The sequence below is a fragment of the Camelus bactrianus genome, chromosome X (assembly GCF_048773025.1).
Source record: "Camelus bactrianus isolate YW-2024 breed Bactrian camel chromosome X, ASM4877302v1, whole genome shotgun sequence".
Taxonomy (NCBI): Eukaryota; Metazoa; Chordata; class Mammalia; order Artiodactyla; family Camelidae; genus Camelus; species Camelus bactrianus.
Window position 1 is genome coordinate 5,914,640 of NC_133575.1, and position 23,269 is coordinate 5,937,908.

Genomic DNA, 23,269 nt, shown 5'->3' on the forward strand with positions numbered 1-23,269 from the left:
TATATAACATAAAATTTGCCACTTTAACTATTTTTAACCCCAATTCACTGGTGTTAAGGAGGTTCACATTGTCATGTAAACATCACCAATATCCATGTTGAGAACTTTTTTTTATGGTTAAGTCTTTTTTTTTTTTTTTAATTGAGGTACAGTTGATGTACAGCATCTCCAGAACTTGTTCATCTTCTCCCGCTGAGAGTCTGTAACAATTGCGCAGTAACTCTCCATTTCTTCTTGTCCCACAGCCCCTCCCCAGTAACCTCAAGTCTATTTTCTCTCTCTGTGAACCTGCCCATTCTGGCTGTGTCATGTAAGTGGAGTCCTACAGTATTTGTCCTTTGGCATCTGCCTTTATTTCTCCCAGCATAACTTTCCAGGTCCATCCGTGTTGAAGCAAGTATCAGACCTTCTTTCCTTTTTTAGGCTGACTAATACTCCATCGCCTGGATGGACTGCATTTTGCTCGTTCACGCATCTGTTGCTGGACACCTGGGCTGTTTCCACCTTTCAGCTCTTGTAAATAATGCTGCAGTGAACACCGGTGTACAGTATCTGTTTGGGTTCCACTCTCAATTCTTTGGGGTTCATACCTGGAGGTTGGATTATTCAGTCATATGGTAGCTCCGTATTTAACTTTTTGAGGCACCACCAGCTGTTTCTCACAGCGGCTGCAGTTTTGCATTCCCATCAGCAGTGTGCTGCGGTTCCCGTTTCTCCACCTCCTGGCCGGCACTGGTTATTTTGTTTGTTTTCATGATAGCCATCCTAGTAGGTATGCACAGCACTCATGCCTGATAGAAAAACACAACCATGTACTTATACTGTGTCCTGTGGAGAGCAGGGGACCTGGGAGAGGAAGGGCCGCAGGAGGCACCTGGGAGCAAAGTCTTCCGCACTCACAGAGAGGAAAGGGAAAAGAAAGGACATTCCTCGAGAGTCCCACCAAAGTGGCCCTTCACGGGTAACAGACACACAGGACAGGAGACATAAGCCGGGCACCAGTGGACACTACCTTTATCCTGGCCGGAGTGTGGATCCCTCCATCGGCATCTTGAATAGCCACACGAGGATAGGCACCTGTGGACCTCTCCCTTTCTGATGATCCACAGAGCAAGGGGATTCGGCGGGAGAGGAGGCCTTGTCTGCTCAGCTGACGCAGCTATCTAGGAGCCCTGGTCTCCGAGCATCACAGCGGGTCATAAACTGACTCTCTGGAGGGTCCCTACAAACCTGATCAGCTTGTAGCTGGAGAGGCGGGGAGGGTGGAGGTGTGGAATCAGTGGGCCGTCACACACCCACAGAAGACAGCCGCTCCCCTGCCAGTGCGTTTCCTGAAAAGACGCCCCAGGGAAAGAATAGGTGGATGGTACCGCAGAGCGAGCTGCATGCGAATCGGAAGGATCGCAAGTTACCTTGCCAGTGAGGAGATGTGCCTGTGCTTTCTTCTTTGTTACCAGAACAATTAAATGAGATGCAATTTTACGTCTTTTAAGAGACACAGAGAGAAAAATCTATAGGACTTGGGTGTTTTCAGTTATCTTTTTATTATTATTATTAGCATTGCAGTAAAAACACAAAACAAAATTTACGATCTTACTCATTTTTTAAGTGTACAGCTCAGTAATGTTAAATATGTTCACATTGTGGGAAACAGAGCTCCAGAGCTCCTTCATCTTGCAAAACTGCGATGCTGTACCCATTAGACGACTCTCCATTCCCCCTGTCACCATTCTACTTTCTGCTTCTATGAATTTGAGTACTTTCCCTGCCTCGTGTAAGTGGAATCGTACAGTATTTGCCCTTTTGTGGATGGCTTATGTCACTTAGCATAATGGGCTCAGGGTTCATCAATACTGGGGCATGCGATAGGACTGGAACCTTCTCTTTTGAGGCTGAATCATATTCCAATGTGTATATAAATAAACATATAGTGTATATGGACTGCATTTTGCTTGTCCTTTAATGGGCATTTGGATTGGTTCCACATGTTGGCTATTGTGAATAATTTTGCTATGACTGTGGGTGTGTAAATACCGATTTAAGATCTTCCTTTCAGTTCTTTTGGAGATATGTATATATTCACCCAGAAGTAGGATTGCTGGATCGTCATAGAGTTGTCTTTCTGGACTACAAAGCTGCAAAACTAACAGTACAAAGACCAGTTGACAAACTGTATTTGTGCACAGGGGGGACTCATGAGAGGAAAGATTTTCTAGTTCCCTCTATGCCTCATTTAGTTTTTCTGAAAACTTGCTCTGAAAGAAATATGTGCAGAAACACAAAAAAATTTAAGTGTGGAGCTTAATGAATTTCCTTAAACTGAACACTCTTGTGGAACCCACATTCGGGTCAAGAAAGGGGACATTACCGACCCAAGAAGCTCCTTTCCACTCGTGACCTCCCCATGGGTTGACCCTGTTCTGATCTCTCAACCTACAAAAGCACTGTTGATACTCAAAACAGCATGGAGGGGGAAAAAAAGAAAGAGAGAGAGAGAAGGAACGGGGAAGGGAAGGAAGGAAGGAAAGATAGAAAAAGGAAGGGGGAAAGGAAGAAAGGAAGGAGGGACGCTGAGTGCGAAGGCCCAGCCCTTCCCGCGAGCTGTGTCACTTTAAGCAACTCAGTTAACAGCTAAGACTGAGCTTTCAAATGCCCAGCAACTGGTCAGCCACTGGTTAGCTCAGCATGGTTATGAGGGCCATACCCCGATGCTCCAGCTTTATCACAACTAAGAGAAAGCAATGTCCTCTGGATGTTTGATGTGATGGAACTTCTGGGTCCATCCTCTTCTCTTTGGGATGGAAATTCTAGAACTGTCACTCAGTCATGTCTACCTTCTGAAGTTGATTTGGGATTCTGCAATGGGAGACAGGATCTAAGAGCCCCACGTCTGGTCCAAAGGGAAAAGCCTCCAGCAAACAGGATGCGCAAAGAGTGGGTGACTCAGTGCCAGGTGAAATGAACGTCAGCTCTGCCGCTGGCCATTCTTTATTAGTCCAGGTGGCTCTTTAATTTTCACGTCTATATTTAGCACAACTTCTGAAAGTCTCATGAAGTGAAGTGTGGAGTCATTCCCCCACCCGTAGGTGTGTGTGAGATAGGACAGTTCTCTTGCAAGTCTCCATAAATCCGGGGTTATTTGAGTAGGCCCAGTGTAGTGACAAGGGTGCATAAATGTGGAGGACGGAGGCAGAAGAGCTCAGATCAGAGAAGGAGATGTGACTGTGGAAGAATGGCAAGAGAGAGGCCGTGTTGCTGGAGTTGAAGATGAAGCCGGGGTGGGGAGGGTAGAGCTCAGTGGTAGAGCACATGCCTAGCATGCACAAGGTCCTGGGTTCAATCCCCAGTCCCTCCATTAAACAATAAATAAATAAACCTAATTACCTCCCCCCACCAGAAAAAAACCAAAAACACAAAAATGAAAGAAGATGAAAGCCTTTGGCCTTCAGATAGGACCTGGCTCCAGGTGTAGGGAGACACGTGGAGCTGAGGCAAGTCTAGCTCAGGGGTGCTCATGCACAGCCTGTGTGCGTCGTGAGCAGGAAACAGATGGGTGCTGCAGCTGCAACAGACAAAGCTTGCCGACTACAGCAGAGGACGCCGTTGCCAGGAGCCAGCTTCCACCCCACACCTCAGGGCAGAGCAGGGTTGTGAATGGATGTGGGGGCCGTCGGGGAAGAACTACCATGGGAGAGCATGGTGGAAGAAACTAGAGAGACTTCTTGCCATGAGGGGCTGTGGACCAAAGGCATAAAGCCATATGGAGAAAGCCAGTGCCACAGACTGCACAGGGAAGGGCCGGATGACCAGGACAGCACAGCTCTAAGACTAGAACCCGTCTCCCAGCCTGAATTCCATTGGATTCATGTCCCAGTCCTCTGAGGAGGGCAACCACAAGGGACTGCATGAGATACTTGGGGGTTCAAGCACTGCTGATGTGGTCCCTTCCCAGCAGAGGGTCACGCATGTAAGGCCACCCTTGCTTTGACTTGTGAGGGCTTGCAGGACACTGAGGGCAATGCCCAAAGGAGACAGTAGGGTAATGGCACCCTGTGTGGCACTGCAGTGACCTTGGTAAGCTTGTCCTTGACAAGTCTGAACTTTCTTAACCTCCTAGACATTCCTTAATGTCAGGAACCCAGCCTTGCACCTCTCTGTAGATTCCAGTAGTGGGCATTGTTGTAAGTATGCACTGCTAAGTGTTTCCACCTGTGCATGTGCCCCACCCCCTCACGAAGAGCTGTAACAATGAAACACAGAGGAGCAGGGGGCCTGGCTTTATCAGGTGAGCTTTATGAAATGTGGGCCTGGCTTAGTCAGGTGAGCTTTATGAAATGTGGGCCTGGCTTAATCAGGTGAACTTTATGAAAGCAGAGAGATTCTCCTGCTGGCCTCAAACACAAAACAAACAGCCACCTGTGAGCTGCTATGGAAAGGAGAGGCCTGCAGGAGTGGAGGGCCTCAGTCCTGCAACCACGAGGAACTGAATCAGCCAAAAACCAGTGAACTTGGAAAAGAACCATGAGCTTCAGATGAAAAAGCAGCCCCGATGACACCTCGATTGCCACCTGGTGAGACCCTGAGCAGAGGACCTGGTTATCCCATGTGCAGACTCCTGACACAGGAAACTGTGATGTGACAGGTGTGTGTTGTTGAAAGTCTCTAAATTCGGGGTAATTTGTGACACAGCAGTAGAAAACCAGTCTACTAGGAAACATATATACATCCTCAGTCCAGCACCATTTCGTACTTTTTTTTAATGGCTAGGATGGAAAAACAAATGAGTTGCATTCCTTTTGGTGTTTACTCATGTGACTAAATGTGCACTTGCAGCCCCTTCAAGTGCTCGTCAAATGCATGAGCTATTTATTAATAATATTCCAATGGCAAGTTTCTGCAGCACAGTGGTTCTCAAAGTGTGTTCCTTAGACCAGCGTCAGCCTCTGCTGGGAACGTGTTAGAAATGAACATTCTTGGGTTTCCACCAGACATGCTAAATCAGAAATGCCAGGGCAGGGGCCCAGCCATCTGGGTTGGGTAAAGTCCTCCCAGAGGTTCTGCTGAACTTTCAGTTTGAAAATCACTGCTGTAGCTTAATGTTTTGTATTTTTCAGGCAATCAGTCCCTTCATAATTCCCAGGCCTCTTCTCCCCAACTTTTTTGGTGGTTGTTTTACTTTGGGTTTTGCGCTAACACCCTCCAAGTCATATACTTAATAGTGTCTGCTCACACTCTATTTCTTTGTTTGAGATATGTATTTCAGTGGAATCATCATAGCTTCAATTTGCTGAGCCAGTACTGGGTACTAAGCATAGTGCAGAACACAGAAATCTTCCTCTAAAATCAGCCTCTGGAGAAGAGACAACCCTGGCCCCACGTTCCAGAGGCAGAATCTGGAGCAGAGCCATGTAAATAGCTTATGCACCACATCAGCCAGCAATGGGCTCGAAATTCAAAGCCAGGGTGTCTCGCTCCAAAATTGGCGCTGGTAACCTCAGACTAAATAGTCTCAGAACCTTAGGCTCTGACTTTTAAAAGGCACCAACTGTTTATTGTGCACATATTTTGCCACAAAAATCAGCTTGATAGAGCTAAAATGAAATGCTCTCCCCTCCACCCCCGCCAGGGAGGTTGAAGGGCTTCAGATGGTCCCACCAGCCTTGTTTGTCCTGAAGTTTATTTGCCGAGCGATTTCTTTTGTTCTAGGGATGACCGTTGCCTCTTTAAGGAACGGAGTGGACCAGGCCCAAGGCTCCTCAAGGTGTTCCTTGTAGGTGTTGCTCTGGCACCATGTGAAACCTCTGGGCCCTTCCACTCTGCTCCACGCTCCCCACTCCATCTGGCTGGTCCTGGAATCAGATTCCGCCTCGGCCTTCAGGCCAGTTGGTCCCCCTCCCACCCCAGACCCCTCCCCAAGTGCTTCCAGCTGCCTCTTCCTTTCCTTCCATGTTTGGCCTCCACAGCACTGGGGCTTCTACCAAGAAAGAAGCTCTCTGACATTGGATGTGGCACTACAGTTATACTGGGGAGTATTTAAGCAAACCCCCGGAAAACACTGGCACTTCCCCTCCTGACTCCAGGCCTTCTTGGCCCTTCAGTGGTGGGAGTTGTCACCGGTGCCTGAGCACAACAAAAACTGAGGGAAAGGGGATTTGATCTCCTGCCACCATCCTGCTTCCTCCTCTGAGGTTCTCATCTCAGTGACTGACAGATTGCTTTTGGGTCTGAAAACATTTCCCTTTTCAGGACTCTCCTAATAAAATGGAGAAGTAAAGCCATACCTCTTGGTCATATATTTGTTTGAATTTTTCTATTGCACTAAAATATACATAACATAAAATTTGCCATTTTAATTGTTTTTAGGCATACAGTCCAGTGGCGTTAAGTGCATGCGCAATATTGTGCATCTGTCACTAGCATCCACATCCTGAACTTGTTCGTGCCCCCAAGAGAAACTCTGTCCCCGTTAAAGTATCCCCACGCCTCTGTTCCCCAGCCCCGGGTAATGACTGTTCTTCCTGTCTGGTAATGACTGTCTATGAACTTGCCTGGGCTAGGTACTCATGTAAGTAGACTCAGGTGTTAGTTCCCCTTTTGTGTCTGTATCCTATTACTTTTGAAACAAGGAAGAAAGTGACAGGTGTGGGAGCAGGGGTGCATAGTGGTGAGTAGAACTAGTCAGTGGCCAGTGACAGTAGGTCCTGTAGAAAAAGAATAAAACATAAAAGTCCTGGGGTGTCAGTTATCTATTGCTCCATAACAGATAAGCACAAGTTTAGTGGCTTTAACCAATACATATTTTATTTAGCTCCCATTTCTATGGGTCAGGAGTCCAGGCACGGCTTAGCTGGCTCCTCTGCTCAGGGGTTCACAGTCCAGGGGGCAGCTGGGCTGAGTTCTCATCTGGAGGTTCAACAGAGGAAGGATCAGCTCCCAAGTTCCCTTAGGCTGTTGGAAGAATTCATTTCCTTGCAGCTGCAGGATGCAGGAACCCAGCTTCCTGCTGGCTACCCTCGGTTCCTCGCCATGTGGCAGCTTACTTCCTCAAGCCCACAAGGGGGTTCTCTAGAGCTTCTACCACCAACTTAATCACAGGCACGACCATCATCCCCTTTGCCAGATTCTCTTGATTAGAACTGAGTTATAGTCCTGCCCACACTCCCGGGGACAGGACCCCAACAAGACTTGAACACCAGAGGGCAGGACTCATGGGGGCAGCCTAGAGTCTGTCCAGCACTCCTTCAGGGTGGGACAGATGAGGGGAGAAACAGTCACGGAAAGCCAGCAAGGGGGGAATGTTGCTCCTTCCTGAGGTTACTGGAGGTCACCCTGAATTTGGTCAGCAGACCTCATAGATATGTAGTCAGACCTTTCACCCCAACAACATGGGGCGGTTGGAGTTTTCTGAGAGCTTGCAATTAGGACTGGAATGAAACACGATCAAGGGAAGGATTCGTTTGAAGTATTACTTACTCATCTTCCTCCACCTGCAAGTTTCAGCCCCAAAATAGCTTGGAAAAAAAAAAAATCCCTGGTTATTTGCATTTGTTCTCTATTTTTAACCGCCTTTCTGTTTAAAACATTTAATATCTTCTGAAGGCCTGTTAGAACCCATTTGACCTGTAGCAAGATACTGTGTTTGTTTTTATAGCTATTTTCATCCGCTTAGAGAACTTTTTGTTTTCATCTGAGCTTTTAGGGGAGGTGAAGCGGGTCAGCATGTCTGGCACATTTGTCAACTGGCTGTGCTGGGTTCTTAATAAAATGGTGCTAAATTCAGAGTTACTTATCATATGTCTTTTTTTTTGTGTGTCTCAGTTTTTCCATTACTTGAAGTTCCCAGATGCTAATAAAACTCGTGTACTATATTTGGTGGGAATGAACGCATTATGCTTTTCAGAGTGGATGTTTTTACATAAATAGAACACGTTCTGCAAGAGAGAGGAAAAACCACCCTCAAAGGGCATACATCAATTTGATTTTTTTTTTCCCTTATTGATCTGGAGCTGTTTAAGCAGAGAAGGAGGGAGGGGGAGAAAGGTGCAGGAAAAATAACACAGATTCTGCCCACCTCTTCTGTCTTCTGTCTTTTGGGCTCCACATTCTTTTTGTATCTGTTTATTTCACAATCACTAATCATACCTTCTCAAAAGGATCTAATGAAAAAGGTGTGTCTGGGAGACAGCAAAATGACTCTCTAAGACTCCATAAGACAATACATTTGTTACTCTTCAGCCTTAGGTGGAATGAACATTTTACCATAGAGTGACTTGATGCTCATTAAAATACCTATGGTAAAAATAATCTCCTGTGAGGGAAAGTAGAAGCTATAGCAAACTTCCGTGGGTGTACAGACTGAGAAGGGAATGAGGGCCCCTTGCAGACATGGTCCACAGCTCACTGTGGCTGATGGTTACGCAGGTGGACGCACAGGTGAAATGCACACGTTGGTTTGGTACTTACTGTGGATAAGTTATACCTCAGAGAGTAAAGAAAAAACCCAGCCAAGGCTAGTGTAGTAGAAAGTGCAACAGAATGTGAAACCAGTGACTGAAAGGCAGCAAACCTCATTCAGACCCAGCATCTGGAATATTCTGTTTACTATCCTGCTTCTCCTCCGCACCTCCCCCCCACCCCCTCCTCATTCCTCCCCCTCCAGTAGCAATCTTTGTTGCATGTTACTTTATTCCTTTTCAACCAGCTCCTGGCACAAAAATGTAGCACGTTAAGAGTTTAGTATCAGATTACTTACATTTCCCTCTTTCAAAGGACAGGAAGAAACACAGAATGCATCTCTCTACTTGGCCTTGCCCAGCCAGCTCTTGTCAACATCACCGACCCGCGTTTCTGGGAACAGTAAAACCAGTAGTAAGTCAGTGCAGCTTTTAGTACGACACAGGCAAAGCCTGGCATTGCGTATCATTTTTCTACGAGCTAAATTGTTATCATTTACTGCTTCTGTTAAGGAACATATATTTCTCTGCCACAAGAAGCTCAAGCAACTGGTATTGGGGTTTCAGTATCTTGGTGGCTGAGGGGACGGCGCCAGTGAACTTGGTGGGATCTGAAGCCACACAGGTGAATGGGTGTCTGCAGCAGGTCTCAGGCGTTTCTTTGCTAGCTCGGAAACGAAACTGTAGCCACACACCAAGTGGAAGAGCCTTCTGTGTTTCTGCAGGCTAGTGGGAAAATAACTCTCGGTTACTTTTTCAAATTTTAAATTTATTTTATTTTATTTTATTGTTTTCTGTATTAGTAACTTCTCTGGCACTTTTTCTCTGGGTTTTTTGTTTGTTTGTTTGTTTTTTTGGCTAAGATGAAATTCATATAACATAAAATTAGCCTTTTAAAGAGGACAGTTCAGTGGCATTTAGTATATTCGCAGGGTTGTGTAATCTTTACCTCAATCTAGATCCAGCACGTGTCCATATTCCCAGAGGAAGCTCGGATCCATTAGCATTCTCCGCTCTTTCCAGCCCGCCTTCGCTCCAGCCCCAGGCAACCATCAGTCTGCTTTCTGTCTCTAATGATTTACCTGTCGTGGACATTTCATATAAATGAAGTCATGTGATAGGTGACCTTTTGTCTCTGGCTTCTTTCACTCAGCTTGTTTTTGAGGTTCCTCCACATTGCGGCATGTGTTGGTAACTCATTAAATGCATTTCTAGGTGAAAATAACTAGATGCAAAATATTCATTTTAAATACTTTAGGGGTTTGTTTATGGATCACCTGCGATCTGTAGGGCACTCGACTGTGTTTGGCACCATGTAAATAAACACCGACTTTCTCCCTGAAATAAGCCTGCTGTGGTCACTGCAGCACAAAAGTCCCCTGGGCTCCCGCCCCCCCATGCCGCAGTCTCTGACATGGAACTCGTACAGGTGGCTTCCCAGAGTAGCCAGATCCTTGTGACTCAGAGCCTTTCATCTTTGGGGACTTCTCCCTCCCCTCCCACCTGTCTGCAGAGCAATGCCCCTTCCCCCAAGAAAAAACAGACTCATTTTAGAAACTCTTGCTGTGTCAGCAGACAGAACTCAGAGCCCTGTGCAGATCAGGAAGAAGAGTCGGCACTCAGGAGTCGCACAGGCCGGCGGGGCAGGAGAGACACCAAGGCAGATGGACACATCGGCCGTGAGTGACAGCCAACACCTGGTTTGTCCAGGTCGGGGGTGGGGGCTGCCCAGGAGGGAGAGGCCCCATGAGGCCCTCCAATGTGAAGTGGGCTTTGTAGGAGCAGACTTGGTGGGAAAAGGGGACATGGAGAGGGCGGGCTGAGGGCCTCGTGGCCAAAGGGCAGATTTGAGCCGAGCCTTGGCTGCAAGAATATGAGACAAGGCACAAGTCATTTTGTTCGGAGTCAAAGATTTATTTGGAAGTGAGCGCGCGGTGGACGTCAGAACTGACTAGAGAGAAAGGGAACCAAAGAGAAATAACCCCTTTCTCTTTCCTTCCGCCCACCTCCCCATGGCCACTGTCTGACCCCAGGCTGGTCCAGCTCATGTGGGAATGACCACAGACCACCCCTGTGAGGTCTTCCTGCACCCGAGGGCTGCAAGTGCCCGCTTTCCCCATGGCCCCAAACCAGTTTCCTATCATGCCCCTCCTTCCATCAACGAGTCTTGTGTGTGGAGACTGTGCTCCGGGTGCTCGCTCTCTCCTCCACACACCTCCTCTCTCCCCTCCTTCCCTGGGCAAGCTCCTCCTCACTCTGCCAGACCCATCACTCCAGCTCCCGAGCAGAGCAGCTCCCTCCTCTGCATCCTCATCAGGTGTACCACACTCTTAGAATAACTGTCCAGTCAAAGGAGACACAGTTTCTCTGCCCAGGTACACCCTGGGCATCGCAGGTGATGCTGGGACCTCACAGACCTTCCACCTTAGCTGAAGGGAAAGAAACACCTCTGTTGGGACCCAAGGCAGAGTACCGCAAGTTACCCCCTTAGCGTGGGGCCCCGAAGTGTTCCCGCTATTCAGAGAAGATAGTCATAGCTGAGTGTGATTTGAAAAGCAGGTAGGGGATGAAGTAGGTGGCGGAGGGCACGGAGGTCACGACAGAGCAATTTGAGAACAAAGACACACTATAATTCAAGCCGGAGTTGCTTTGGGCACAGGCCTTGCGCAGACAATGGGAAGTGTCCAGTGTGGGTGACCAGGCCCTGGGTAGGGGGGGAGAGGAAAGGGCAGGTGGCAGATGGGCTGCAGAGGCCGGAGGAGCTGGGATGGACAGCGAAGTCAGTGTCTGGGGGTCTGTGGGGAGGCAAGTAGGTGCAGATGGTTTTGAGGGTAGAATTTGTGTCACCAGGATGATATTGTCTATCTGACAAAAATTGGAAATTCAGAAAAGGGGACAGCGTTTCCACGTTGGGTGAGGGCATGACTTGTGCCCGACCGTCACTGGCTGGCGATGGGTACAGCCCCAAGCCCCTCGGGCTGAGTCCCCGTCCTTTGATGCTGAGAAAGGTGACAGTGATGTGACGCACATGGCATTACGGCCACTGCCAGGCATGAGGCGTGACACCTGTCGCATTTGTCTCTGGAATGCTTAGCTCTTGGGGCTCCCAGGGATTCAAGGTTGTACTTCCCTGCACATCCCAGATGGTGCGTGTTTCTATGAACGGGCTAAATAACGCATTAGCCTCAACCGGACCGTTCCTCACAGTGGACATAGTGCCCCATCCCTGGCCCCGGTTTTGGTAGTTCAGTGAAGGGATAAACGTGTTCTGAGAACTGCTGGGCTGTTGAGCAGGGCCCCCCGCATCACAGGATGTCTCCTCCCGGCCGTGGCACTTGGGTGAGAGACCTGAGTCCTGAAATCCACGGCCCTGCCCACCCTCTCCAACACAAGGACCGGAAAGGATCTCTTTACTGTTCTTATTCTTGCGGGTGGGTGGGGCATGGGTAATTACTGATGGACAGTGAACATAAACCAAACTCTCTCTGGAACCTCCCAGAAAACCAGCCAGCAAATTAAACCTGGTTAAAGGTGTGGACGAGGTGGAGAGAAAGGTCCCCGGTTGTAAAACAGGTTTGTGCTGCTTTGGAGTTTTTTCAGGCCAGCACTGAAATCTGGATTGTCCAATTTGCCAGCCTCAAGATTTTGGTGAGCATAGTTTCCTCAGTTACCTGAAATGGTGTTCTTATGAAGTCACAAGAGACATCCTTTGTTTTTCAATTTGAGGATTTCTACATTTCAGTGAATGAAATTATAAGTGAGGCGATTTCAAAAAGAAAGGAATACAGAATTGCAAGTTTTTAGAACGCCCACAAGGCAAAATCCAGATTTAGAAAATGAGATAAATTCTTATGAGATAATGAACCTTCACACACACACACAATCACTCATTTCTACCATTTATCACTCAGCTTTTATTTAAGTTTGTCTCTTACTAGAGTAGAAGCTTCTAGAAGGTAGGGCTATGTCTTAGTGCGTCATTTTTCCCCGTGCAGATCCATAAAAGGCGCTCAAGATTTATTTGAAAGGAGTTAAATTTACATTACTAAAATGGTTTTTGTTTCAGTTTGTGTATTCATGCTAGAGGACCCTTTGAATTGCTGTTTTAGGAACAGTTCGTTGCTTAGGAAGTCACAATCGCGTTAAGTGCAGTAATTCCTAAAAGCGTCCAGATCCAGTAATACGTAATAACTAATTCCATTTGAAAGGAAAGTTGGGTCTTTTTTTTTTATATATTGCAGTTTTCAGTGATTTAGTATAAATGTATCCTGACACATGTTCTTCCTGCCTTTTAACTTATCCAATTGCTGTTTTCTTCCTAAAGCGTTTTCTGTACTTTACATCCAGACTCACGCATGTAACTCAGTTCCTGTCGTAGTTATGCAACCTCTGAAATTTGCACATAGGTTCTGAAAATCTGTTTTTTTCACACCAACCAAACTGACAGTTGAAAGATCCTAAAGTGTTTGAACCTCAATGATTTTTTGAGGTTGTAGCAGAAAGATCTGAAGGGTAGAAAACCTTTACCTTGTCCACTTGCATAGACTGTGACAGAATGCATACTTCAGAGGAGATAAGCGGGAATTAGCATATGCATATTTTTGAACTAAATTAGTTTTAAGTATAATAGCTAATGCAGCTGTTGCAGCTGCCCAGCGACCAAAGTAGCAAGGTGTTACTATTACTGCTGTTGTTATCGTCCCCTCCCTACTTACAAGGGAAAATCTCTGCGCTCCGAGGGCGAGGCAAGACCCGTCCTGTCACCGGGCTGCCTGTCCAGCGGCCAAGCTGGGTGTCCAGCCTTCAGTCTCTGGGGGCTGGGGTAAAATACTAAGCCTGGACCGTTCACAAGCCTGAAAATGCTTTATTGAGTGCGCTTACGTAGAAACCAGTTCATGAGAACTCAGTTCAAAATAAAACCCTTGGAATCCACACAGCTAAATTAAACATCACCTTTGTGGGCGGACGAATCTTGTGTGGTTCCTGGAGGCAGAAGTGGGCAGTGTTGGAGTCCGGGGCCTCCCTGACAGCTGGCCTCCAGGCTCAGAGTCAGTGTTTAGTCCCACTTGTTGTATAAGATATATGGTGTATATTATATATGTGTATGTGTGTATGTATAGGTACACACACAAAGACGTACCACCCCCGTGACGCACACACTCCTGCCTGAACTGGCCACGGGGGTTTATGCGGGCCCTGCCTTGGAAGCCCTTCACATCCTTCTTTTTTTTGTCCAAATCCTGAAGGGATGAGAGTTGGCATGAAACAGACAGATGTCACCAGAGTCATTTCACTTTGTTCGATATCCTCTTTCCATCAGTGGTTTCTAATCCCCAGCTCCTGCTTCTGAACCTGTGGCTTCTGCCCCCCCCAAGTTCAGTGTTTTTCTGGAGCTGGGGTCCCACTGTGCGGTGGGCACCCACTCCCCATCCCTCCTCTGCCAGGTGCTCCCCACCTCACAGGATGACAGAGAAAGAGGAGGTGTGTGGTGCAGGGTGTCCTGAGCTATCCTCACACCTAGGGGGCTCGCAGAGGGAGGGGTGCGACAGGAGGGCAGCCCTGGGGTGTGCAGCACAGACAGCGTCCCCTCCTTCTGAGTACAGTGCCCTCACGCCTGGGCCTGGGTCCCTGAATTCCCTGCTGGCCGTGCTCATTCTACTGGGGCCTCACCCCGAGGCTGCCCCCACCGCACGTCCCTCCCTGCTCTCAGCCTGAAACTATTTCTGGAGTCTTTGCTGCCCTTCCTGGTGAAACACATTTTCCTCCCCCAGTGTCTTGGACAAAGTGACTGAATAACCTCCTTCTGATATCGTGGTGATGTAGACTGTGCAGCACCAGGGGTGGTGAGAAATTTATCATTGGCGCTATAAAATGCTGAAGCAGGAGCCTTGGACCATGGCTGGCAGCCAGGTTCACCCAGGGGTCAAGTCAGCCTGTCCACGGGGACCAGGTGCCTGCCAAGGACTGGTCTGGCCGGGCTTGAGAGCCGTCGTGGAGCCAGCCCCGAGGGAGGCTGCTGCCGGGAACTGTGCCGCCCAGGATCCCCCACACCTGTGGTGGGTGCCCCTGTGGAACGTGAACACACCCTGGCTTGGGAGTGGAGTCCTGGCCAGTCTGGGATTCGTATCTTCTCACTCCTGCTCCTGGCTGGTTGGGTATACAATAGTTGTTACAACCAAAATTGAAGCTCATTGGTGGAGTCAGAGGTAGAGAGAGAGAGAGAGAGAGAGAGAGAGAGAGATGAAGAAGGAGGGAGACAAAAGAACAGACAGAGAGGAGGGAGACTTGGCAGCCATCTTGAGCTGGCGCCCCAGCCCCACTGGAGCATCCCTCGGCCCCTCTGAGCATAGCCGGGGTCGGCTGGACCCTGTCCTGGAAGACCTGCCCCACTAGGAGTTCACACGCACCCACTGAACCGCCCTCCTTCCTGCAAGGGGAGAGACGCTGCGGAACCCTGGTCCCCAACAGCTGATGCCGTGTGGCCGAGTCCCTCCTGTAAATAATGAAATTGGCTCCCAGAGGCTGATCAGACCCAGGTCAGGTGCCTTTGGCCGGACTGAAATACTAGCTCCCCAAACTTGTCACTTCCCAGCACAGCTCTGGATGCAGGCTGGTCAGGAGGGAAGAGGCCAATCTCCCTTTCTCTTTGTACCCTTCCCTCACGTTTTTTGTTGTTGTTTATAACGGCTTTATTGAGATACCATTCACGTACCATTGAGTTCATCCTTTCAAAGTGTGCAACTCAATGGTTTTTCATATATTCATGGAGTTGTGCAACCACTCTCTGGTCCCAGAATATTTTCCTCACTTCAAAAGAAAACTCTGAGAACAAAAACACACATATACAGAACGAAACAAAACAAATCACTATGCTGTATACCTGAAACTAACACAATATTATAAATCAACTATACAGCGATGGAAAAAAAAAAGACACTCTGTGCCCCTTAGCAGTCACTCCACGCTCCCCCAGCCCCCATCCCCTGGCAACCACTAATCTGCTTTCTGTCGCTATGGATTTGCCTGTTCCGGACAGTCCATATGTTACAGGCTGGATTGTGTCCCTCAAAATTCATACATTGAAGTCTTAATTCCTAGCATCTCAGAATGTAATCAAAATTGAAGATAAGGCCCTTAAAGAGGTGATTAAGATAAGATGAGTACTACTCAGCCATAAAAAAAAGAATAAAATAATGCCAATTGCAGCAACCTGGATGGACCTGGAGATCGTCATTCTAAGTGAAGTAAGCCAGAAAGAGAAAGAAAAATACCATATGATACCACTCATATGTGGAATAAAAAAAAAGATACAAATGAACTTATTTACAAAACACAAGCAGACTCACAGACATAGGAAAGAAACTTGTGGTTACCAGGGGAGAAAGAGGGTAGGAAGGGATAAATTAGGAGTTCAAGATTTGTAGATACTAACTACTATATATAAAATAGATAAACAGCGAAGTCCTACTGTATAGGACAGGGAACTATATTCAATATCTTGTAATAACCTATAACGGAAAAGAATCTGAAAAAGAATATATGTATGTACACGTATTACTGGAGCTCTGTGCTGTTCACCATAAATTGACACAACATTGTAAACTGACTGCTGCAATTTAAAAAAACGATAAAACATGACCAAAATAGTTCAATGCAGGAATGCAAAGGTAATGAAATATTAGGAAACCTAGTTATATACTAACTGAATGAATAAGCGAATAAAAATAACCTTCATAGATGTTAAAAAAAAAAAAGATAAAATGAGGTCACTAGGATGGGCCTTAATCCAATAGGACTGGCGTCCTTGTAAGAAGAGGAGATTAGAACAGAGACACACAGAGGGACGACCACGTGAGGACACAGGGAGAAGACAGCCGTCTACTTGTGAAGGAGAGAGGCGCCAGGAGAAAACCAACCCTGCCAGCATTTTGATGTGGGACTTCCAGCCTCCAGGACTGTGAGACAATAAATTTCTGTTGTTTGAGTGCCCCTACTCCATGATACTTTGTTATGGTGGCCCTGGCAAGTCCATAAACCATATGAGTGGAATCATGCACGTGGTTTCTCGGTGTGGCCTGCCCTCACTTCCTGACTGGGTGACACCCCTCCCTCACCCTCTTCCTTTTTTCCCCTCTCTTGGGGTCTCATCAACTTTCTTCTTTGGAAAATCTCTGGTTCCTGGCCACTACTGTCAGGCAGTCTCAGTGGTCATTCATACTCTGGGGCAGCTGTAGAAAACACCTGAAATATTGTTGAGGCAGAACTAAGATGATAATTTGATTTTTAAGATGTAAGGTTATATGTGACCTGAACCTAGTGGCTCAGAAATATGTTGCCATGTATGACTGAAGCATTATGCTGTTCACCAGAAATTGACACAACATTGTAAATTGGCTGCTGCAATTAAAAAAAAAACAAAAACAATAAAACATGACCAAAATAGTTCAATGCAGGAATGCAAAGGTAATGAAATACTAGGAAACCTAGTGAAAGCATTTCCCTACCACTTTCATTTTTCAGCTTTGAAGATTACTTATTTCTAGTTCTCTTTATAAATAGCTTAGTGTTTTCATCCCCAATATTTTAGATTATATTCAAGGCATAAACATTTTCATGCAATTTACTGTTGCAAATAAAAAAGATATTCTGCTTTGTAATCTATGTGTATGTATCCGATAAATTCAAAGCAATTCTCCAATCCTGATGTAGCAGTTGGAGTTCAACCAGAGAAATAGAACCAGTGGAAGACACATGCTAAGACATTTGCTGCAAGGATTGGCTTATGCCACTGAAGGGGCTGGTGAGGCAAGCCTGAAATTTGCAGGGCGTGCAATTAGGAAGGGCAGCCTGGAGTTTTCTTGGGAACGGACTGAGACTGCTGTCTCCAAAGGAATTTTCTTCTTTTACATGGAAACTTCAGCCCGCCTCAGAAGGCCTTGTACCTGATCACATGAAGTGCACCCAGACTACCCAGGATAATCTCCCTTGTTTAAAGTCAAGGGATTATGGATCTTAATCACATCTGTAAAATACCTCCACAGGAAGACCTAGACTAGTGTTACTGGTGGGTTAAATTGTGTCCCCTCCAGAAAAGATATGTTCAAATCCTAACCCCAGGTACCTGTGAAAGTGATCTTATCTGGAAATAGGGTCTTTGCAGATGGAATCAAGTTAAGACGAGGTCATACTGGATTAGGGTAGGTCCTAAATCCAATGACTGATGTTCTTATAAGAGAAAGAAGAAGGAGATTTGGATGCAGAACACAGACACAAGCTGTGTGAAGATGGAGGCAGACTGGAGTGAGGCAGCTCCAAGCTAAAGGATCACTAAGGATCATCAGCTGCTGCCACCAATAGCTGAAAGAGACAAGGAAGGATTTCTCCCAAGAGCCTTCCATGGGAACATGGTCCTCCCAATACTTTGAGTTTCGACTTCTGACCTCCAGAACTGTGAAAAAGAACAGCTGTATTGTTTTAAGCCACCCTGTGAATGGTACTTTGTTACAGCAGCCCCTAGGAAACAGGCACAGTGTCTGACTGAACAGCTGCCAACGGTGTGATGTGTGACATTGACACATCAAAAGACCATGACACCTGCTTTCCTTTCTCATCCCTCTATCCTGACCCTCCTCTCCTCCGCCGCCGAGCTCTTATCCTCGTTGGTGGAAAAGGCAAGGGAAAACAAATGAACAAATAAGTATCAACAGGTTGGCTCTTAAAAGAGAGATTGATGGAGGGGGAGGGAGAGGGTCCCACATCCCGACAGAACCCCAAGTGCACAGAGGGGCCTGGGGTAATGGGAGGAGGAATGGTTCGCCAAAGAAACAGTGGGTACAGGGGGCAGGAGCCAACTGGGAGCACTTAGGGAACAGCAGGGGCTGGGGTGGTGCGGGTGGCCAGTAGGTGCCGGGAAATCTCCCGCCTCTGACTACTTTTCATTTGTCTTTACTTACACAAGAGCTGCGTGCGTGTATACAGCCTCTGTCTGTATCGCTGGAAAGTTTTATATAAAATTGTATTCTTGGCTCCTCCTCGTAGGCCACTACTAGTCTCAAGTCCTTTCATTTTCAGTTTCTTCCAAATAGGATTGTGTCTGTGTGTACAAATAGAAGTGTTTTATGTTTAAAAATAGCTATATCTCTGAAGGCAACTGAAATGGAGCATTCTAATTAGTTTAAGCAAAGTTTTTTAGTTTCAGAGTTGTTGTAGAGTGACCTAAAGTTAGGGCTGAGTCCCGACGACCCCTCACCCAGTTTTCCCCACATTAACGCCTTTGTCATAACAAATTGACCTTGGTCCAAAACTCTGAACTAGACTGCAGACCGTATTTGGATTTCCCCAGTTTTTCCACGAATGTCCTTTCCTGTCCCAGCACAGAATTTAGTCATTATGCCTCCTTAGGCGCCTCCGAACTGCAACAGGGTCTCTCTCCTTCCTTGTTTTTGAGGGCCTTGACAGTTTTGAGGAATGCTTGTCAGGTATTTTGTAGAATGTCCCTCAATTTGGGTTTATCTATTGTTTTTCTTATGATTAGACTGAGCTTATGGGTTTTGGACATGCTTAAGTTTACATTTCTTTGTGACAATGTTTCAACAAACATGAGTATATCTTAAAATCAGAATCATATATTTAAACTGGAAATCATGTATTCAGCAGCTATAATCATTTGTATAGAATCGTTTATTTCATAGTTGTAACATCTATCTGTGTCCTCTTTATATAAAAATACTGAAAGCTAGGGGACATGCAGCCCCTATTTTGTAGCCTTAACTCATAGGTGAAACCTTTTCATTTTCAAGTTCTACCATTCTGGGAAGAACTTTAACATTTAAAAATTTAAACCACTTTGGAATTATCCAGTCATTTGAAAAAGCTATTTTAGTCAGCCAAGGGGATCTGTGCAAAGGAAAACTACCCCTTTTGGAGCATATTTCTTGTTTTCCCATTTCAGAAATAATCCCTTACTTCAGTGCTCCTAGCCATTGCTCAGACCTCTCCTTGGAAACCCTCTGTCTGCTGAAGTCAGCCCCACACCTGAGGATTAGATGGCAGTGTGTTGCTCCGGGCTTCTGTGGGTGGGGAGAGTTTTGTCCAAAACAGTAATTTCTAGAAATGTGACCGATTCTTATTAGTACCTGAAAAATACATTAAAATGTTCTTTCCCTTCCTCCCTCCCTCCGGGACCTTTTAAGAGTTATATATGACATATATCTGATCCTAGTAAGTGGCTTTGATCTAGTGAAAGTAACAGAGTTCCTCACACAGGTACCGGAGATAAGCCCTGTGTTCGAATTCCTTTGAGTTTTATGATGCTTTCCTCAAATCTGCTGGGTTTTCTTTTCTTTCTTTATTTTTTGGGGGAAGTCAAGTTTACTGAGGTGTAATTTACATACAGTAAACTCCACCCTTTTAAAATACAGTCCTATGAGTTCTGACCAACATTTACAGTTGTGTAACCAGCACCCAAATCAAGATACAAAACAGCTGGATCTCTCCCAAAAATGTCCCCATGGGCCTCTGTTGTCCACTCTTTCTTGACGCCCAGTCTTGGCACCCAACAATCTGTTTTTGCTCCCAGGGATGTTGCATCTTCCAGAACACCGTATAGCTGGAATCACAGAGAATGTTGCCCTTAGAGTCTGGCTTCTTTCACTTACCAGTTTACAACCAAGATTCATCCACGTCATGGCACAGGCCAAAGCTGGTCCTTTCCAGGGTTCCCTAGTGCTCCACCGTGTGGATATACCGCAGTGAGTTTATCCCTTCATCTGGGTTGTTTCCAGGTTTTGGCCACTCTGAGCCAAGCTACGCCTGTACAGATTTTCGCATGGCCCTACCTTTTCGTTTCTCCTAGGTGGCTAAATAGGAGGCGTGGGCTGGGGTGTCTGTGCACATGACATGTATCTGATCATAGCAGGTGACTGTTCATTTTGTAAAAACAACATCAAAAAGGCCTTATGACAAAGGCCCCAGAGAAAAATGCAAATGTTCCATCCACCTCCACGTGGTTTCACCTGTGCTTTTCTTGAACCTACTGGGTTTTCTTTGTCAGTGTGGTGTCAAGCTTGACTATGTGGGAGATGATTTTTGTGCTGCAACTATTTATAAAATCATCCTCTCTCTGGGCTTGTTCTCTACAGAGAGTTTTAAACACTAAATGCAGAAGTGGAAACAAAGGGAGGAAAAAAAACCCCCACATAATGTCTTATAATGAAATATGGTTACCAGAAGAGAGGGAGGAGGAACGGCCTTTTGAAATTTATAATCTCCTGTTATTTTGTAACTGTAACAGCCAGGTATTATTTGGGGAAAATCAGAACTCTTGCCCATCACGTGTACTTCGAGTTAAACCCAGGCAGTGTTTTCTGTCAGTGTTCTGGGTGTTGCTGGGTAGGTGGGCTCTGAATTTATTCACTGATTGAAAGGCAATTTGGTTTGTGTTAGAAAGTCCATAGGTTTTGGAATCTGAGGGGCTGGACTGCTGTGGAAAGCAGAATCTGGTCCCCTAAAGATATCTACCCTTGAGTGCCCTTCACCCTGTGACAATGCCACCTTCCATGGCAAAGGGACTTAGCAGATGTGACTAGATTTAGAACCTTGCAATGGAAAGTTTTTATTAGATTATACAGTCTGGCCTAATCTAGTGACCAGGATCTTTGAAACTGGAAGAGGCAGACGAAGAACAGGCTGGGGATATAATGTAACTTGAGAAGGACAAGACCAGAAGGCGGTCACGTGCCAACGCTTTTGGGCTCTAGACACTGGACAAGGCAAGGAAACAGACTCTGGAGCCTCTGAAGGAACCAGTCCTGCCAACACCTCAGTATTAGCCCACTGAGACCCCCTTAGTGGGGGGGCCTCCAGAATGGTCAGGTAATAAGTTTGCTTTAAGTCACTAAGTGTGTGATTAATTTGTTACAGCAGCAAGAGGAAACTGAGGCAGCAGCCACTGTCCTCTGAGAGACTCAACTTGCCTCCCCTGTCAAATGAAAATTATCATAATTCTATCTCCCCAGCCACATCATAAATGCTGTGACAAATGGGTGAGGTTGTCTTTGAAAATGTTTAGGAAACTATAAGAAAACTTCATCTGACAGGGCAACATCTAATTCCTGTCGCCTTGGTTCTCCCTTTGCTCCCCGGCATCTGCTCCTTTCAAGGTACATTTGATTTCATGAGGCCCTGGTGTGGCCTCTGCCCTCTCTGAGTGGGTGGCTCTCCCCAGGCACTCCTGCTGTTCTGGAATCCATCCTCACCCACAAACAGGATGGCCTTGACTCCTAAAGACACTCTGGGCTGCTTTTCCACCATTTTCCTCCCCCTCTTTCCTTAAACATGAAAAAAAAAAAAAGTGTTCCTTAATTTAGCTTTTTCTGAAAATTTTTTGAAAACACATTGTAATAAAGAGAAAATTTCCTAGGAAGAGGTTAAGTTATATGAGGAGCCTTGCGTCCTTCAGTCCCCTAGAAACAAGGGTCAGCAAATGTTCTGTGACAGGCCAGATGGTAAATGTGTATTTGCTCTTGGTGGGCCATTTCCCTCTGCCGCCACAGTGCTGCAAGCACGGAGGGAATGGGGCTGCAAAGCTATGGGCTTGTTTGTGTTGCAATAAAACTTTATTTATGAATGCTGAAATTCATATTTTACATAATTTCCATGTCACAAAGTACCATTATTCTTTTGATCCCCACCCCTGTCTTTTAAAAGTGTGTCCTCAGCTTGTGGGCTGTGCAAAAACAGTTATGAGAGCTGTCCTCTGCTGACCCCCATCCACGCACAGACGCTCCATCAAGGCGGGGAATTTTGCTTGTCTCCTTAATTGCTTAATGTCTCTCTTAATTCCCAGAACATGTCTGTATATAACATTTTGATATTTTGTTCATCGTGGAGGCATTTTTGGGCATCAATTTAGAGGGGTTTTTTTCATTAAAAAAATTTAAAGTGGCAGTTTCTTTTATTTGTTTGTTTGTTTATAGGGGGTTAGGCTTATTTATTTATGTTTAATGAAAGTACTGGGGATTGAACCCAGGACCTCGTGAATGCTAAGCATGTGCTCTACCACTGAGCTGTATCCTCCCCCCAAGAGTTTTAAAGTATGGTGTTTTAATATTATTTATCTCGGTGAGTAAGTTTTTGGCAGCCGTTACAGTCACCCCGCCCAGGGGTCCCAACTCATGAGCCATGGGAGAGGTCCGCGGTGGCGGCAAGAGCGAGTCTGGGTGGGCAGAAGGGCAGTAGAGAAGCATGAACTCCAGCTGGCACTTCATCCCTAGGCAGGAGGGTCCCCGGGACGACTTCAGGGTGTCTGTGAACTTGCATGGGGAGAAACTTCATAGCTGACCCAAACTAAGCATTTATGACAACTCCAGCTGTAGAGGACAGTAGCATGAACAGTATCTGTGATTTGTTACCAATTTGTCACCAGTAGAAGGCTGATGTAGTCTCAAAGCAGGATATGGCTGAAGCCAACTTGTGTACACCCACCCCTCCTTTGAAATGACAGAAGGTATTAGAACCACCTCTGGAGCTTACCACTGGAAATACTGAGGAAGAAGCACATGTATTACGACATGAGAATTTTTTAAACTTTGATAACTGTATTTTAACAGAATCAACTTTCTTTGCAGCCTCATATATATTATTTTATGTATTTGTGCATCATTTTATGCATTTGGAATCAGTAATTACTAAGTTGCCCAAGAAGGTCTAGGGCATAGAAATGGTTACATCCTTCCTCAGTTCTTTAAGCTTTTGGGTCCAGTCTTGTTCTCTGAACACTGGAGATAAAAAACCCTGCCCTCCAGAATTCCTGGGAG

General features: G+C 46.2%; 1 long non-coding RNA gene across 3 annotated transcripts; it reads right to left on the reverse strand.

The window, feature by feature from the left end:
- Positions 1-1,072: 1,072 nt before the first annotated feature.
- Positions 1,073-22,284, reverse strand: LOC123619437 (uncharacterized). 3 transcript variants are annotated; one of them, XR_012504637.1, is made up of 5 exons: positions 20,111-22,283; positions 18,407-18,546; positions 9,403-9,535; positions 8,753-8,847; positions 1,073-7,511 (listed from the first exon to the last, which is right to left on the reverse strand). It is a non-coding gene; the product is annotated as an uncharacterized LOC123619437 (long non-coding RNA). The 3 variants fall into 3 exon arrangements; XR_012504636.1 differs by having other exon boundaries at positions 8,753-9,179; positions 20,111-22,282; XR_012504635.1 differs by having other exon boundaries at positions 8,753-9,535; positions 20,111-22,284.
- Between the last annotated feature and the right edge of the window lie 985 nt (positions 22,285-23,269).